Raw genomic sequence first — 13,083 nt, forward strand, 5'->3', positions numbered from 1 at the left:
CTTCACGTGACGTTGAGCAACAGCTCCAAGGCCCAGTTTCCTCATCCATACAGCTACTTCTCAAAATTTTCATCAGGATTAAAATAAATAATGTAGATAAGTGGCTCAGCACACACTGAGTGCTACATAAATGTTGGCTATTGTTATTATTTAACTGCAGAGAGAGAACATCTGTTTATCAGATTGCATGCCTTGTTTTGTTTGTTTTTTCCTGTGTGCAGACTCCAGCAAAATGCAACTCAGGAACTTCAGGGAGATATAACTCAAAACCTAATATTTGAAATTATTTTTTATATATTCCCCCCTATAACTGGAGACAATCCATATGTTACTATTAAAATTGAGTTGGTGGAAAACGTGTGGAAGTTTGCAACAGATAGCCCAGGTTACAACTTAATATTAAGTTACTTACATTCTAGTGTATTTTTTCCAAATGGAGGGGCAACATAACTAATGAGCAAGAATTTTCAGGTAATACTGGGCACACCTGCCCTTCCATGTGTAGCAGGAGGGGGAGTGGTGCTAAATGTCACCTCTTTAAGAGACCTTGAAATCTGTAATTGCATCAAGGTTTCAAATTACCTATCCAAGCCACGTTTGGAAGGTACTTTAAAATTGCCAACCCATTTTTAAGAAAACAGAGATATTGGGATATTAATTTAGTACACCTAGCTCAAAGGAAAGTTATGCACTGGGGTTCAGGTAAAGGAGAGTAAAAACGTTGAACAGCGGTAGCTGGGACCTCATGGCTGAAGCAAGGTAGGGTGTCCATAGACAGTGGGATCTGAGAAATACACTCCTTAATGGAAAGTAAGAAATAAAGTACCTAAGTTCGTAATATTCAATTATACTATAGCTATATGATCATGTTTTTATAACCCATGTAAACAATAATTAAAGGTATGATATTACCTGCCCAACTTCAAAATGAAAAGTTCACTATGAAAAAAACAGCCATTTATCAATGTGATTACATGAACCTTAGAGTAGGTTACTAAAATAGCTTTTTCCCCTTTTAGAAACTTTCAGCATATGAAATTATCTTTACTTTGCAAGTCACTCAAAGATAACTTTTTAAAAATATTCTTTACAGTTGCTATCCAGCACGGGATACATTTCAAATGTATCTTGATTAGACCGCCACATGTAACAAAAGTTCCTTTCCTTGAAAATGTGTGCCGGAGTTCAGAAAACATAATAACTTCACTTTACTGTAACACTGATACTCTTTTCCTGTTCCAGCTTTTGCCTGCTTCTTTTTAAGGCACAAAGAGCACCCATCTTCTCAATCTCCCTGGCTTTCAGATCACTTGACAATAGCAGAAAGCAAATGACTCAATAACTGCATATTTAAATAACCGCTGTATAATACAAGTTTAGCAGAGATGTCCTAAAAAAAACAACAAAATCAGTGACCTGTGCAAGATGTGTATTTTCCTCATTCAATCTCCCCCCACTTTCTGCCATGCCAACTTTATCTCTTAGTACTCTCCAGAACACCCCCCTCCCCAAATCTCTCCCTTGCAGAGCTACCAATGTTACAGAATCAGTTAGTTCCTTGCTCAAAAAAATCCTCAAGGACTTTTGTATCAGTTAAGATTTGCATTTGGCAGCTAGTAACAGAGCCCAGAAATAATAGTGGCTTAAACAAGATAAAAGTTTATTTTTCTTTTCTGTAAAGGAATTCTGGAGATAAGCGGTGCAAAGCTGGTGTGGCATCGCCTATAGTTCCTGTATCTTTCTGCTCCACAATGCACCTTCTATGCTCAGGAACAAAGGATGCCTCCTCAAGTTGCATCCATCCTATCCACCTTTTAGGCAGCCAGAAGGGGACAGACAGGCAGATGTCAAACTTCTTTTCAAATACCATTAGGACCTAACACAGTCCAGCATACTTCAGGAGCACTCCTTAAATAATTGCACATACAAAGATGAATTAATTTCTGTGGCAGTACTGAAGGAGGACAATTTATCTCACAAAACTTTACAGTAAATATCAACAGTATACCTAGGGCACCATACTAGAAACTACAGGGTATAATTTTGAAACTCTTAAAAGGCTTTAAAACATCTACCCAAGCTTTAAAATATCTACATGATTGTCTCACCACAGCACCTGAAATTCTCAGAGTTAGAGATTTATTCTGTTGGATTAAGAGACTCTCCAGCATGCTGGGGAAGCCAAGAGAGTTGCAATAAATATAAAGCGATTTTTGACATATACAAACTTAAAGGATTCCCATAAAATACTCAATGCTATTAAGCAGCACCGAAATGCCAAGATCAAAAGGCACTTCAGAGGAGGATGAAAGGTTTATGGACACTTTTTGGTAAATTTGTGAATCGAGTGATTTGTCAGTGACCTAACAAGGCCCATACAGAGTCAGTTTAGGGGAGGGAGGAAAAGTCACCCAGGGCAGGTCAGAGAAGCTGCCTGGGTGGCCCGTTAGTGGGCCTGGGCATGGCAGACAACCGGTGAAGAGGAGCAGAAAGTACAAATTAAATCGTCTCTTACACAGTGCAGCCCAAGGCTGGTGTGGCTATCATATAGAAAGCTCTGCGTCAAGAACCTGGGAGTTCTGGGTTCCAGTCCTGCCTCAGCCACTCCCCAGTTGGGTAACCTCAGACAACTGACAACCTCTCTGGGCCTCAGTTTTCTCAAAGGAGAGGTTTGGACTAAATGGTCTAAGGTCCCTTCATAGCACTAAAAATGGTCATTACTTGATACTAATAGCTTATGCTTTGGCCATTCCTGAAAAGGTTGTTGAAAGTGTGAAAGTGAATATTTTAAGGAATCAAATTCGGGTTTCATGTGGGAAGATGGAAAATGGGGGCCAATGTGTGAAAACCATGTGCCAAGCCAAAGAGCTTTGCTGCTCCACCCCCAGGTCCTGAAGTGTAACTTTAGAAGCCAGAAGACTTACCCTGGTGGGTATGGGGAGAGTCTCTCCTAGGGTGTAGGGGTTGCAGCATATTCCAGAGTGAAAATACAATAATAAAATAATGAACACACCCATCACTATTGCTTTATGCAGACCTGTTGTAAGTGCTTCCCATATATTAAATTTTTTTTCCAGGGAAAGATGTTCTTAAGATTGTGAAGAGAGAGGAAAAGCAAGAAGCAGAATTAAAGGATGGAAGGGACTTAGTCCAGGGCGTGGTGTGGAGTAGGCACTCATTATTGTCGCTGCCGGACAAAAGGTCTCAAGGAGACAGTCAGTCCCTTTTCTGCACCTAGATAACGACTCTGCCAAATCTCACTCCACTATTGTGCAGCCACATTCCCACGGTTGAGCAAATCCCTCAGAAGACATCAATAGAAACCACAGCTCTTCCCAGGTATATGACACCAACCCTGACTCCCCTTAAGGATATGCCAGAGATAAGCGGTGGGTTCCCTCCTTCTCACTTTCTATCAGCAGGACTCTCTTCTCAGTGCAGATTTGTTTTGTTTTGTTTTACTGTTGGAGGAAAAGGGGAGACGTAGAGGGCAGAAAGGGGAAAGGAAACAAAGAAGATAAGAGGCAGGAGTTAGTTCAGGTCTGGGTTTTGGCTGGGGCTGATATTTTGAGCTATTATTTTCAAGAACTATGAAAGACTAACACTTTTCCTAAAGATTGAAACAGAGATGATTCTGCTTGAGGCTGGGGGATTGTATGTCACTTTGATTAGCTCCCAGTGAACCTGAGTTGATAGCTGAAGAAATGAACAAACAGTGAACAATCAATTTGCTGACGGCTAGAAATGCAGATCACAGCCATCGCGGCTTCTCGCCGGGTCACCGGCCGACTCTAGGTCGTAGTGCCAGTTTAGCCAGCAGAGGTCTCTCTTTTACTAATCTTCAATTTTCAAAACAACAACAAAACAAAAAAAAAAACCCTCTGGGTTGTTCACTTTTATCATCCTTTTGAAGGCTCTTTCTAAAGCCAGATAAATAATGAATCATTTAGCCAAAGTATCTGTGAACATTGAATCCAGTGACTCAATAAAAAATGAAAGACAAAAATATTGAGCCATTTGAAGAAAAGGATTCAGCATTCACCCCTAAGCTGTTTACTTGCTTAGAAAAAAAAATCACACCAATTGTGCAGGCAAAGAACAAAACATGGGCCCATCTCTAAAACAACACAAGCAACTGGCTCATGATGACAATGAAAAGGGAACTCCAGCTAAAACCAGTGGCAGGGTGGAGCAGGAGACTGGGGAGGGGCCTTCCTCAGACGTCTGACACTGCAGACTGGCACTAGGCACGCGGGGGTGGCTCTTGCCTGGGTGTGCTCCTTCCAAAACCTGAAATTTACCAGTTATGACCAGTATCTGCTCTGATGGTCGAAGCACTTCACGTTACATACATCCTCCTCACTTAATGAAACCAGAGCTTTTAAAAAAAAATTATATTATGTATGTTAAGCAGCATCAAGGGGAAATATAAAGGTGCAAGCCTAAACTGTCCTTTCCACATCCTATTTGAATGATCCCAATACAAGACTAAGGGTTTCAACTAAAATGAGAAAATAATCGAATTTAATCAAAGCTGCTCAAGTCACTCTCAAATTATCCAATGACTTCCCCTTGCTCTTGGAGTAAAGACCAAATTTCCTAAGGCAGCTTTAAAAAGCCTATCACTCTTCATTCTTTCTGCCCCTGGCTCACTGTGTCCCAGCCACAGCACCTTCTTTCAAAGTCCTTCCCTGACTGTGCTCTGCCTGGATCGCTGTTCTTCCCCTCCTGCTTTCAACTGGCTAACTTCTGCTCGGCCTCCAGGTCTCAACTTGAAGGTCATTTCCTTAGAAGGGATTTCCTAGCTCCCAATCTAGATCAGGCACCCTGTTTCAAATTCTTATAGCATCCTACAAGGCAGCCACTGGAACATAGGGGGACGCCCTGCCAGTGCGAGGGATGGATTTTTCTCTTTAGAGAGGAAGGATGGGGTCTCTTTATGTTGCCCAGGCTGGACTTGAACTCCTGGCCTCAAGCAATCCTCCCGCCTCAGCCTGAGGAGTAGCTGGGACTACAGGCATGTGGGGATTGATTTAAAGGCCCTTTTCTTTTCAGTGAACACAGGCTGGCCTAGGGAATGAGTTTGGATTTTGGCCCCTGAATGCTTCCTCAGCTGGACACCTTTGTATGGAGTCCAAATTGTTGGAGCATGAAGCAGAAGCTCTGCAATCCCTTCATAGCACTTTCAGAGCACTCACCTAAATTCCATTTAATAATTACAGCTGTGATTCCTCCTTGTCACCTCCAAAAGACTGTAGCTCCAGGAGGCCAGCACTCACGTTTGTCATGAAGACTACCTAGCCTGGCCCTGAGCAGGGGCTCCCGAGTACGCATGCAACAGCAAAGCAATGTTTGGCACCACTAAGTAACCACTAAGTTACACATTCACATGCTTTTTCCTAGTGAGATTATAAACGTTCGCTATTCAGCCGATACTGTTGTACTATCGTCTTCCTTTGACTCCCGTGAATATGTGGTTTGTGGCCAAAAATCAGGAATCTAGCTTCTCTGGAAAATAACCTGATCCACACAAATGGAAAGCATGATTTGACTAGGAAACAGGAATCAGAGTTGTAAGCCAGAAGGAACCTATAAATCATCTTGTCTAACCTCCCCACTTTGCAGGAAATCAAGAATGAGAATTTTCTCATCTGTAAAATGGAAAGACTGAATGAAGTAATCTTCCACACCCAGTATTCTGAGATTCTAAGATTTGCCCAGGTCAGTCACATGGAGAGTGACAGCCAAAGATTGGTCTGCTAACTTGAAATTTAAAACGATTTTCCCAGCACTGTGTCCTAAGCAACTAATCTAAGGCAGGGAGTTGATCTGTTGAATTCCCAGGCGGATTCCCTGAGTGTGCCAAGTGCCAAAGATCAAGGAATGTGAGTTTTGGGATAACATTACCAGTGAGATCCCATGTGGCAAAAATATGGAATAAGCTCAATTTTCCATGGTTTGTTAAGATATCACTGAGTTAATGGGGATGATATTTATACCTCACTTATGTGCTCTGGAAGCCAAATCACATACACAAACACACATCACACACTCCTCATAACTCATACATGGATTTAACAATATCTGAAATTAGATAGAAAAATGGAGGCAAAATGAATTATTGAAATGCCTTGTACTCTGCTAATGTCTGAGAAGAGACACCATATGTGAGACACAAAGAGAAACTCTGATTCTACAGCAAGAAATTATAATAATGATCATTTTTCAAATTTGAACTATCTTTATGGTTTTTTTCCTTGTTAAAAATCTACTGTAAAAAATGCAACCAATACATAAATGTTTAGGGAAAAGTCTCTTCATAATGCTGCTCTCAGAAATAGGAACTACAAATATTAATGTGAGGGGTAACTTCCAAGCCAATTGTCTGCATATACGTATGATTTTTTCACAAAAATATATTTTTATAAAACCATAAATATTGCTCTGTGCCTGCTTTTTGCCTTAATGTATTATAAACAACTTTTCCTATTAGTACATATAAAGCTACTTGGGGTGTTTTAATGGCTGCAAATTGTGTCATTCTCAGATATAATATAGTTGGTTCAATCATATAAATCAATCCTGTTATCCTATATCTAAGGGAGTTTTATTTGGTTGCTTACTATTTTGTTTCTTTTCAAAATATAATATATAGGCTGGGCACAGTTGCTGTAATCCTAGCACTCTGGGAGGTTGATGCAGGAGGATGTCTTGAGCTCAAGAGTTCAAGACCAGCCTGAGCAAGAGCAAGACCCCGTTTGTACCAAAAATAGAAAAATTAGCCAGGTGCAGGATCACTTGAGTTCAAGAGTTTGAAGTTGCAGTCAGCTATGATGATGCCACTGCACTCTACCCAGGGTGACAGACTGAGACTTTGCATCAAAAAAATATCATATAATATAACAATATAATATAATATGAGGTAACAGTAATTATTCTCGTAAATATATCTTTAGTCACACGTCTGATTATTTCCCAAAAGTAAATCTGTAGAAAAGAAATTGTGAAATCAAAGAGTATGTATTTTAAACACACAGTATATGAATTACAAAATGTGTGTTTAAGAGGCATTTAACATTTTTTTTTCAAATGGTTAGCCATAACCTAACACCATTTATTGCATAATAGAGTTTCTCTCTACTAATTAGACATTCCACGTTTATCATGCAACAAATTCTGCTTGAAGTTTTTAAAAGAGAATAGAGAGCTTGAAGGAAAGCCAGAAGAAGGTGATGATTTTGGAAAGACTGGTATTATCAGCAACATACAGGCTTTAAATGCAGGAATGGATGAGGATGTGTTGAGAGAAGCAGTTGGACTGGTTGCAGGAGGCTGATTCAGGGGATTTTTATGGGTAAAGTGAGGTGATGCCATTAAGTTAAAGCCTCAATGGTTTGAGTGGGAGGGATTGTACACTGAGCCTGAAAGGTGGCCATGGCTTGCACACATGCAAACTCCTTGCTTCTTTAGTCACCACTGAAGCTGGAAAAAAAAAATCACTCAGCCTTGGATAGAAAGGAGAGAAGCAAAGCTTAAACTGTCAAGAAGTAATAATGGCCACCTTTGTATCTGAGTGATGCGAACTGTGCCTCAGTTTATCGAAAGGTATGTATTCTGTATATAGTTTATATCCCACTAGTCCCAATTGAGCATGTTTTCATTTTTAAGAGCGTTTTGCATTTTCTTTTCTGAAAACTCTGTGCATATCCTTTATTTTTCTATTGATTTGCTTTTTTCATTGATTTACAGAAACTCTTTATTAGGAAATTAACTCTTTGATATAGGGGGCTGCAAACACTTTTCCAAATTTGCCATCGTATTTGTATGTGGGTGTACATGTTATCGATTTATTGCCACAAATAAATCTATACCAGGTCCTTTCAGAAATCATTGGAGGGAACACTAATTCAACAAATGTCTTATTTTTTTTAAACTTTTTTTTATTGTGGTAAAATATAAGTAACATAAAATTTACCATTTTAACCATTTTTTGCAATATGGTAGTTCAGTTTATTAAATGCCAATTTAAAATATTTGTTTTTCTATGGCAAAAATATTTTGTTTCTTTAAAACATGCCCCACTGCTTTTGGAGCACTAGGACCTGAATCCCTGCCCCAGCCAGCAGTCAGAAGGAACAGGGGAATGTCTTTTGTTCTTCATGTTAGAGGAGTTGGATCAGCAGAACTGGCCCTGGTGGCTGATGGAGGTCCCCAGTGGTGGAGGTCATGGGATTGTCTTAGGTGGAGATGGGACTGAGACGGGATGATTAGAATCATCAACTGCAGTTAAACAGCAATTGCCTAAAGCTGAGAATCCATCCTTTAAAAGCTCTGTATTTCTGCTTATTATTAAACTTCTCTTTCCTTCTCCTCAAAAAAATAAATAAATAAAATAAAATAAAATATTTGTTTTTCTTAAGGGTAATGACAGAAGTAATTAAAATAAAACAAATTTATGAGGTTACTGGCTACGGTTACTGCAAGAAGACAAAATAAAAACAGAATGTCCCCATTAATTATATTGTTTACTAAAATATAATAGTCATTACTTATTACATACCAGGTATTGTGCTGTATACTACACATACATTATCCCATTGAATCTTTTAATAACCCTATGAGAGAGCTATAGACATCCTCATTAGACAAAGAAATAGAAACTGTAAAAGGTGAAGGAACTTGCAAAAGGCAGTCTGATTCCAGAGCCTGAAGTCAAACCACTACTCCAGTGTCTCACAAATGATAGGGCCTAGGACACCATGTGACATTCTTTTAGATACAATCTGTAGGAACTTAAAATTCTTTTCCAGTAGTTGTGTATTTATTTACTGACTTTTAATTTTTTTTTTTGAGAGAGAAAGAGGATCTCACTATGTTGCCCAGGCTGGCCTTGAACTCCTGGGCTCAAGAAATCCTTCCAAATAACTGGGACTACAGGTATGTGTCACCATGCCTGGCTTATTTTTTTGTGACTAAATACCTAAAACATAAAATGTAGCATTTCAACCATTTTTAGTGCACAGTTCAGTGGCATTAAGTACATTCACAGTGTTGTACCACCAGGACCGCCACATCATCTTCTTTTAACTTTGCTTGTGGTAGGTTTTGCCATGCAGAACATTTTTATTTTTATGTCATCAAATTTTGCAAGATTACATCTTATGAATTCCACGCTTTGTGTCATACCTAAAAAGACGTTCTGCACTCTGAGATTTTATTTTTAAAAATCCTCTGAGGTTTCTTCTGGTGTGTCTGTTTGATTTTTTTGTGCTTCATTCTCTTTACTTCTTCAGGAATTTATCCTGGTGTAAAGTGTGAGGATCCTATTTTATTTGTTTTTAATGCCAATAGGAATTCTATTTGGAACTAGACAAATTCATTTTAAATCCATATGGGAAAAAAGGCAAAAAAGAAGAAAAAAGAAGAAAAAAGGAGCCAGGAAAATTCTGGGGGGAAAAAACATAAAGGGACCAGTACCAGTTGGGATGTGGCAGACTAGTCTTACTAGAAATTAAAACATACTCTAAATTTTTTTTTCTTTTTTTTAATGTATTCTAAATTTACAGTAATTAAAATATGTTCCTGGGTGGATAGACTGATAGAACAATGGAACAAAACACGGTGATCAGAATTTTTCATTAGAATTTGGTTTTAAGGTACAAATTAGGGAAGACTGCCATCCTTATCACAGTGAGTATTCCTATCCAATAAAACGGTATGCTTTTCATTTGTTCAGGTCTTCTGTTAGACACAATCTTAGAATGAGAACACTGCTCCATCTCCCTACCAGCTTCCTGTCCCCTGAAGAGTGGTAGTGAGACTCTCTGTGGAGGCTCTGTTTGGGGTCTAAATTTTTTTCCAGAGTCACTCCTAACATACTGGACTTTCCAGTCTCTCTGTTTCTATAATGTGAAAAGCTGTGGTCACCACGTCTGATTTCATCAGACATATCTGTACCTAGTCCCATAATCTGGGCACAAATCCAACACTAACTGGTAAAGATTAAATGATAGATCTTAGATTTTGGCAGAATTCTATTTAAAGGTTTCAGAGGCTAAGTTTGGGTCTCACTTTAATTTGGGAAGCTAGGATGGCAGCTAAAAGTTACCACCTACTCCTCAGTATTATTAGTTACTACTCTTAAAGATGGGACCTCAAGTTACCATGGTTGTTGGTCTCAAAGAGCAATATTCAATAGAAATATAATTCAAGCCATATCTACAAATTAAATTGTCTAGTAACTACACTAAAAAAAGTAAAAAGGAACAGATGAAATTCATTATAATAATGTATTTTATTCAGCCCAATATATCAAAAATATCATTTTAACATGTAATCAATATAAAAGTTATTAACGAACTATTTAACATTCTTTTTTCATACTAATTCTTAGAAACCTGCTGTATAGTATCACATAGCACACCTGAGTTTGGACTAGCCACATTCAAGTGCTCAATAGCCACATGTGCTATTGGGCAGCACAACTCTTCAAGACAGTAAAGAGCAAAGAAAATGGCTGCGTTTAGTGGAAATCCAGAAATTCCAAGGTTGGAAATATGGTATCTCAAGGGTCTAGAACAGACTCTGAAATCACTAATCCAAATACTCATTTGATATTTGAATCTTGTCTACAATGTCCCTACCAAGGGGTCACCCAGACTAGTGCTTGACTCATACTCCAGGGATGGCGAGCTCACTGCTTCCTGAAGCTAGCCTGTCCTTAACTCAAAAATTTCCTCTTTCTACTAATATTAAGGTAAATATGTTTTCTCATAGTGTCCACCCTGGCTAGGTGGGTCCCTGGAGGTCAGGAGTGGCTAGTGGACCTTTATGATGTGGGATTAAGAGATTAAATGGGCACAGCCTTGCTAAAGGCATAATCAGGTTGGTTTATGGTGTTTCATGGAGCTTAGTTGGGTTGGATAATTAAGAGGTTTGTTGGGGTAAGAAGGATTGGGGGACTTAATAACTAAAAAATGTCACCACTGGGTTAGGGACTGTTGGAAGACTAGAGCTGGACATCTGGTTAAAATCGTCCGCTACAATGCAACAGAACTAACAGAAAGAAAGAGAGAGAAAAAAAGAAAGAGGTATGTATACATGCTAACTTCACTAACCTGGAGATAGAGTGAATTAGACAGTAATTTGAATTATTATAAACTTTTAAAAATTTCACAAAGTAAAACACTATCGGGTTCTAATTAATAAAGGATATAATTTCCTTGACACCTGTGTTACAAATAACATTATCCTAACTCTCAAAGTACACGTACTTGATCAGACGAATGAATTTCCAGACCAGAAATCAAAGGCACTTAAAAAGTCCTATTTCGTATCTCGATTTTGTTTTTAACATAGTTCTCACTCAAAAACACTCTGGCAACCAGAGACAGAAAACTTTCTTTAATTCAGTAAGAAATGACACTGACACTAACTGCCTGAATTATGGTGGATTCTGAGTGGCACTTCAAATAATACATTTTTGCTCTATTTGCATTTCTTCTGTTCCTTTTTTCCCCCCTTGGTTGCGGAAAGGTGGGTGTCTTTTCCACCCTCCCGCGCTCCCCAATTCTACCTTTCCAAGCCAGGGGAAGGTGCATCCTCGCCAGGCTCCTGCCCGCGCCTTCCCAGTACCTCTGGCCAGCAGCCGGTGACACGGCGCGCCCTGGACATCCATTAACGATTTATACTACATCTCTGCCCCCGCCGAAGCTTCGCTGGATTGTGCACCGCCGCCCCGCACCCCCACCCGCCTGCACACTGTCAACCGCACTTGGGGGGGGGTGAATTTTGGAACAGAAGCTCCGCCTAGCCTCCTCTCTTCTGCCTCCACAAACCAGCTCAAGCACCCCCACCTCGGCCCGCCGAAGCAGGTTTCGTCACACGATCTGGGGTACAGTATTTTTACAAGAAAACAAGCATCCAAAAAAAAAAAAATTCAAACTGCACGCGCCGGCCAATGGGGAAGGAGTGGGCGGTGGGCGGAGGAAGTGCGCGGCGCGCTCCGGGGTGGGGGCGCGGGCGGGCGCCGGCGCCGGGACCGCAGGGGATTCGTAAAACGCGGCGGGCGCACGGTTTGGGGCTTTTTTTTTTTTTTTTTTTTGCCCTTTTCCTCCTAAACCAGCACAGGCGCGAGACTCCGCCTGAAGCTGCAGCTTCCCGGATCCACCTTAAATCTTCGGTGGACTCGGCGCAGGGGTCAGTGGGCGCAGCCAATGCCAATCAAGTTTACAACCACCAGCACGGGAGGGAAAAAAAGAGAGGAAAAAAAATAATCTTCAAGTTCTCCTCTGCACACACGCGCACGCACGTACGCACGCACATTCACACGCACACACGAGGAGGGAGGGGCGGGGGACAGGCGCTCGGAGAGGGGGAACGTGTTTGCGAAATGCGCGTTCGAGGCTGCGTGGCCGCGGCGCGAGCGCTCGGGGACTGCGCGCGGGAAGCGCGGCCCGGCCCGAGCGCCATGATGGGCGCTGCGGTTCGGAGCCCGTTTTCTGGCGGGGGAGCTGCAGTGATGCAATCCCCCGGCCGCGGCCCGGCTGCGCGCCCTGCTCCCGGCCTTTCTCAGCGTTGTCTGGGGCGCGTCGAGGTTTCGCGCCCAGCGCGCTGGCTGCGTTTTGTATTTGTTCCTCTCCGACTGCTGCCTGTTCCGTGTGCCCCCACGCGTGACCGGACGGGTACGCGCACGGCCCCACAGGGACTTGAGTTATATGTAAACACTGCACTTTCGGTTCTGCGGGGTCGGCGTGCGGCTGACCCCACCCTGCCCCAGATCCGGGAGGTGCCCCCAGAGGTTTTCTAGCAGGACCGTGGGCCTCTTCGCCCCAGCTTTGCCTGCAGGATTTTTCCCCTTATTTTTGGCCTGGAGGGAGGTGGGGGTGGGCGTAGGGTGTGGCTCAGGTGAAAGAGATGGCAGATTGGAAAAAGAAATTCATACTCTGAAAACCGAATCTGAGATCCTAGACGAGCTTTTAAAACACCCTTTTTACATCCAAAGAGCTTCAGGGGAGCAAGTGTGTAAACGACGATGACAACGATGAAATGGCGAAGGCTGCGTTCCCCGGCCGCCGGGAAAGG

General features: G+C 41.4%; 1 long non-coding RNA gene across 1 annotated transcript in view; it reads right to left on the bottom strand.

The window, feature by feature from the left end:
• Positions 1-11,876, bottom strand: part of LOC123639991 — a 71,854-nt gene extending 59,978 nt beyond the window's left edge. The window contains exon 1 of the long non-coding RNA XR_006735847.1: positions 11,576-11,876. This is a non-coding gene — a long non-coding RNA (uncharacterized LOC123639991). The remainder of the gene's footprint in view (positions 1-11,575) is intronic.
• Between the last annotated feature and the right edge of the window lie 1,207 nt (positions 11,877-13,083).

This window comes from Lemur catta, chromosome 6 (genome assembly GCF_020740605.2).
Source record: "Lemur catta isolate mLemCat1 chromosome 6, mLemCat1.pri, whole genome shotgun sequence".
Taxonomy (NCBI): Eukaryota; Metazoa; Chordata; class Mammalia; order Primates; family Lemuridae; genus Lemur; species Lemur catta.